Genomic DNA, 6,019 nt, shown 5'->3' on the forward strand with positions numbered 1-6,019 from the left:
TGCTAAGTCACTTCAGTTGTGTCCGACTCTGTGCGACCCCATAGACAGCAGCCCACCAGGATCCCCCGTCCTTGGGATTCTCCAGGCAAGAACACTGGAGTGGATTGCCATTTCCTTCTCCAATGCATGAAAGTGAAAAGTGAAAGTGAAGTCGTTCAGTCATGTCCGACTCTTAGCAACCCCATGGATTGCAGCCCACCAGGCTCCTCCGCCCATGGGAGTTTCCAGGCAAGAGTACTGGAGTGGGGTGCCATTCATTGCCTTCTCCAGTCATTTCTGCTACTTCCTCCTATACTGCCCAACCCCAAAGGCAGCCATAAGAGAGCTTGATGGTAAAGAACACTAAGCTGAAAAATATACCTCTACAACACCCTGATTTACCGAAAACAACTTTGAAATCATAATAGACCTTTTCTCTGGTCTTTCAGAATTTTAGAGAATTAATTTAATCAACTTTTTATATCATTCCTTGAGACTTATACTTTGAGCTGAAATAAAAAAGGGAGTAAATTATGCTGCTGGGGCTGGCAGCTTTCCCTCTGGCTGAAGCTCACCAGTAATATGAGCCACTCCGCTAAGATGAAGTAGGAGAGAGACAGGAAGTTCTGAGATGGAAGAGGCTGGCCCCTGGAACCCAGATAGGACCAGAGTGATCAGTCTATTTCTATCCCTCTCAGCTCTTTCCTGGTGGCATGAGAGCCCAAGGAGAAAGCTCCTGCCTCATTTTCTCAAGAGAGATCAGAACTGTTTATCAGGATCCCCTCTGAGATAAATCCTCCAAGTGCCTTTAGTCCACAGACTCATACATCAAAGACCACAGAGCAGAGACTCTAAAGCCCCATCATTTCATTCCTCAGATGGAAACAACCCCCAGAGAAGTTCATTGATCTTATAAAAAGAAAACACAGAATTCAACAACAAAAGGGTTGGCCATACTAGTCAGGATTTATTTCCCTCCCAATGAGACTTTATCTTAATGATTAATGCTCATTGTAGAACGGAGAATGAAATATAAACTCTTCTTCCTTTTTGTATTAAATAGAGTTCCTTGTCTAGAAGTTTTAGGAGTTAGAAATCACTTTTTCTTTTTCCCTACAAAGGGAAGTGACTCTGAATTACACACTTAAATTTGGATTGCCATTCTGATGAGGCATGCCCACATTAGAATAGGATTTTTATAGATATGTTGCCAACAGATAAAAAAGAAGGGTTTTAAAAACTGAAAAACAAAACAAAACAACACTAATCCAGTGGTAGAGCTGACTTTCTGTCAACTGTTCTTGGTTAACTAGTAACTTACTAATTAGAGGATCTAAGATACTTGGTAAGTTGTTGGACCGTTAATTACTAGGCTCCTACAGTCCATGGACCAAGCCTGGTACTAAAACTTTAGGCAAATTTAGCATTTTGATCAGGACACTATGATTGGGGCACCTTCAAAAGAACCTCAATAAAAAGCTCCTTCTGATGGGATAAACATTCAATGTAGAACAGAGACTGAAATACAAACCTCTGTTTCCTCTTGACCATCAACTAAGCATATTCTTAGTATTCAGATGCTGCTATAGAGGAGAATGAGACAGACCAAAGTGGGAAATATATCTGTTTCTCCACCTATTTAACAATACAGATGAAGACCTTTGAGCAGGAAGATCCAGCAGTCCTTGAAGACTGACTTAAGAACTTGTCTTTCCAAAGCATGAAGTAAGCAATGACTGCCCAGGTTGTTTTTCAAAGGGTTAGGGGACTAAGGACAAAGTCTCACCTCTGGCAGTTGTGATGTCTGGACTATCTCCAAGAAGGAAGTAATTGCCTCTCTTCTCAGCCTCTACACTTTTCCTAATGTTTTCTGAAGTCTGTTTCCCTAACTCTCTGAGCCTGGCTGCCCAAACCTTTCAAAATATTTCCCCAGAACCATGTTTCTGAAACTTTAGCATGTACCTAGAGGGCTTGGTAAAACACTGGTGGACCCCATTTTTCAGAGCTCCTGATCCAGTGGGTCTGGTATGGGACCCTAAGAATTTGCATTTCCCAGAGGCTGCTGCTCATCCAGGAGCCACACTTTGAGAATCACAGCTCTTGAAGAACTCTTCTGCAGCTACACATTAGGGATAGGTGTTGCTGCTCGAGGTGATTCCCATTCAGACCTGAATAAAGAGGATTAAGCATTTGGGCCCATCCCTGGACAACCACCTGTCTACTACTTAATTAAGTGCTGTGATCAAGGGGTTAAAAGGAGACCTTCAGTTTCAGATGTGAACAAGGTGGGTGGGGGTGGAGCAGAATTAAGACAATACAAGGAAGTAATTGTTGGGTTGGCCAAAAAGTTCATTCAGGTTTTTCTGCAAGATTTTATGGAAAAACCCAAATGGACCTTTTGGCCAAGCCAATAAATACAACGCCACCATGCAAGCTTCACCAATGACATTCCAGTTAACAACCAGAGAGTGCCTGAGGAGCATATTTTCTGTTTAAGATTAGAAGGAAAAATATGTTTGGGAATGCATGTAAGAATTAAAGATTTTAAAATTTAAAAAATAAAAAACTTAAAAAAAAACAAGAAAAAAAAAGATTAGAAGGAAAAATAATGAGGGCTGGATGGGGAGAGGTTATGGAGACTGTCATTTATAAGAGATAAAGAAATGTTAAGCATCTTAGGAACAACAGCAGCAGCAGCAGACATTTGAAATGATTTAATAAACAACTGCATGAGAGGGAAGGGACTAGCTGAGGAACAAAATAGCACTTTGGGAAATAATTTCCAACATTTCCATTCTCCTCACTCTTGTGGCTAGTCCCTTTTTAAATTGGATGAAACCATCTCAATTCCCACCAGGATTATGGACCACGGGAGTTCAGGCCCACAGAACTGCAGACATGAATGAATACAATAAGTTTAATGGTTCCAGACTCTCCTCCTAGTCTCACCTCTACAATGTTGCCAGATTAATTTAATTAAAAGGTGTCATCCATCCACCACTGCGGCTCTCTCCTGCCTAATGCATCAACTCCAAGTCTGACTGAGAAAAACCTCTAAAACCCAGCCTCAGTCTACATCTCCTGTTTTATTTTCTACCAGGCTCCAGGCCAAAGCTCTTCCTACCAAGAGTTGGTGCCTTCGCCACTTCATGTATGTGACCCTCGTATTCCTAATTCTAACTCGATGCTTTTGCTGCGAACTCTTCAAATGCTCCTTCCTCTGAGTTCAGGTCTCAGGCAGTCTTCAAGGCCAACCAGAAGGCACGCCTTGGCTTCTGCCATCACTGAACTTTCGCATCTTGAATTCTCACAGCACTAAGAAAGAGTAAGGAATTCTAAACTGCTTTGGAATGTTGGTTCTTACTCAATATAATAACACTTGGCAACTGCATAGAGTTTACACATACTATTGCTCTTGTCCTCACAACTTGGCAAAATCAAGTAGCAGATATGTTGGTCTATTCCCCATTTTTCATACAGAGAAGCAGAGGCTCAGAAACCTACCCAAGAGCATGCAGCTATGCGGTAGAGGTGGGATAGAAAACCTCAATGCCCTTCTGCCATACCACCTCCCTTCTCCAGACCAATTGCAGTATCATTGGACAGGAAGAAAGAAGCATAAGGCATAGTATCTGCCATCCACAGGGCCTGGCATGAAGCTTCTATAAATCAATAGGAGTTGACAATGGGGGTGTGACTGATTCATGGAGGAGGTAAAACTGTCCTAGAAAAACATGTATGTGTTTGTGGAATGTTCTGGGAAAATTCAGAGGAAGCTGAACTGTCCAAACTGTATCTAACCCTCTTCTGTAAAGACTGGCATGTGAGATATTACTAATCCCCAAAAGGCCTTCCTGGGACCCTGCCCAGTCGTGGTGTCATGGAGCTTGACCTTAACTGCTGAGGTAAGTTCCTCTGCTTATAGAGAAATAAATCCAATTTTCCACAGTCTTAAAGATGGATACCTCAATTTTCTCCCAGCCTCTCTTATTCTAGAAGAACAAGAATGTATACAGCAATGGGTGGTAATCCTTAGATACTGTTAATACTTCTAATCATGGATTAGACAATGAATAAGTTTTGCATTCCATTCAATCAAAATATAGAAAAATTACATCATATAGTCATGGATATTAAGAAACCTATCTGTGATGAAGAGGGAGTAAATCTAAGTGAACTGTGATTTTTTAGTATTGTTAGGATATATGGGATAAGTAAATGCTTTGGTTTTCTTGCCCACAAAATAGAAATAAAAGCACCCAGCTAATCAGAATATTTGAGACCAAGAAATTCTAAAAGGGAGGCCAGACGTTACAGTATACTCCAAATTAGAAATCAATGTTATTGTTCATATAATTTTCTGTCTCACAAAAGAGACCTAAAATCCATCCACTATTGAGGCTCTCTCCTGCCTCATGCATCAACTCGAAGTCTGGCTGAGAAAACCCAGTCTCAGCCTGTATCTCTAGTTTTATTTTCTACCATGCTCCAGGCTAAAGCTCTTCCTACCATGAGCTGGTACCTTGGGTCTCTTGCAAGAATTTTAGGTCTCTTGCAAGCTAATAACAATAGTGGATTTTGTGAATGGTATAACACTTACTAGTCAATGATAAAGCAAGAATCTTTATGTAGAACATGGTCTTCTAAACTAGACAGCACCCCAGGAGTGCCCAGGTCTTGAATGGATCCAAGGTGAAGGCTTTCTATCTGTTTGCTTTTCTCAGTGTCAAGGCAATCGCTAATCTTTCCAATGTTGGTGCTTTGGTGTTTATACTGGGTGGGGTACGTATTAAGTAAGTTGTGTAGTTTTCATGAGTTTAACCAAATAGAAGTCGACCTGTTCTGTTCATCGTCATGGTGACTTTATCATCGAACATCTTGAAGTTGTTTTCTTCTAAGATATTGTTACTGTTGATGGGTAAATGTGTTCATTTATTCATTCATTTATTCAACACTAACAGTAATAATATCAGAATAGGCCCTTTGTTTCATCTTAAAACACTTTTCTTAGATCTTGCAATGGCTCTGATGTGCACAGAAAACATTTTTTGTTACTTGCAGTACTGCCATACCATGATCTCAAGCCAGCTGGTTAAATGGCTTTGTTGGGAAATCTTCGGTTATGGGTTTGTATCAATCGGCCTATTAATCTTTCTGACAGCAGCAGGCTTCTAATTATGCCTCTGCTCAACTGATGAGATGTAATCCAACAGCCGCAAGCATATGCCTCATTAGGGTCACGTTGAAATGAATTGGAACAAATGGAGAGGTAGTATATAAACCCTCACTACTCGCTGGAATCCTACATGCTCTGTCTTCTTGAGCTTTGAGTGATCCGAGAACCTTCAACAATGGTAGCAGTAGACTTCAGAGTGGCTGTACGGCTCAGGGTGCCTACCTGAATGCTTAGCCCTAATAATTAAGCGTTCTTCTGGAGACAAAGGAAGTGACACAGATTGCTGATGGAGAGAACAAAACATGTCAGTTCCTTACACACTGGATTCTTCAGTGAAACACACAGACGATTTGTTTTCAGGAAACCCCTATCACTGTCTTATGGAGCTCTTCTGAATTTTCTCACAAGATTTCAATACGCTATCTGAGTTTAGGTTTTCTTTCTCATCTTCGTCTCTCCCGTCTTCTAATCCACCAAAGCACTTAAATAAGTAAATCAGAAGTGAAATGTGGGCATTATAAATTGACTTCAAGAGTGGTTAGCAGTTGGGTAGTTTTAGACTTCAACAGAAGAGTTACGATACCAACTCTCCCTTGCTAGCCATACAGAATGGTAAGCACATGATCTGACCTTTCCAAGCCTTGGTTTTCTCATCTGTAAGCTGGATATAAGGCACAAGCCTCAAACATTGTTGTGAGAATGAAATCAGATAATGAGTGAAGACTAATTATGGAACAAGTGATAGTTATCTTAAAAACAAAGATAATAGTAATGATGATAATAAGAAATGTTTGCAGAAAAATGCCCCAAAAGGCAATTCTCCAAATGAACAAAAACAGACAGAATTAGTTATTTCACACTCTA

The 6,019-nt window shown here is 40.6% G+C and overlaps 1 protein-coding gene across 9 annotated transcripts in view; it reads right to left on the reverse strand.

Moving 5' to 3' along the window:
* The window catches only part of KCNMA1 (potassium calcium-activated channel subfamily M alpha 1), a 767,665-nt gene that overhangs the window by 327,603 nt on the left and 434,043 nt on the right, over positions 1-6,019 (reverse strand).

This window comes from Ovis aries, chromosome 25 (genome assembly GCF_016772045.2).
Source record: "Ovis aries strain OAR_USU_Benz2616 breed Rambouillet chromosome 25, ARS-UI_Ramb_v3.0, whole genome shotgun sequence".
Taxonomy (NCBI): domain Eukaryota; kingdom Metazoa; phylum Chordata; class Mammalia; order Artiodactyla; family Bovidae; genus Ovis; species Ovis aries.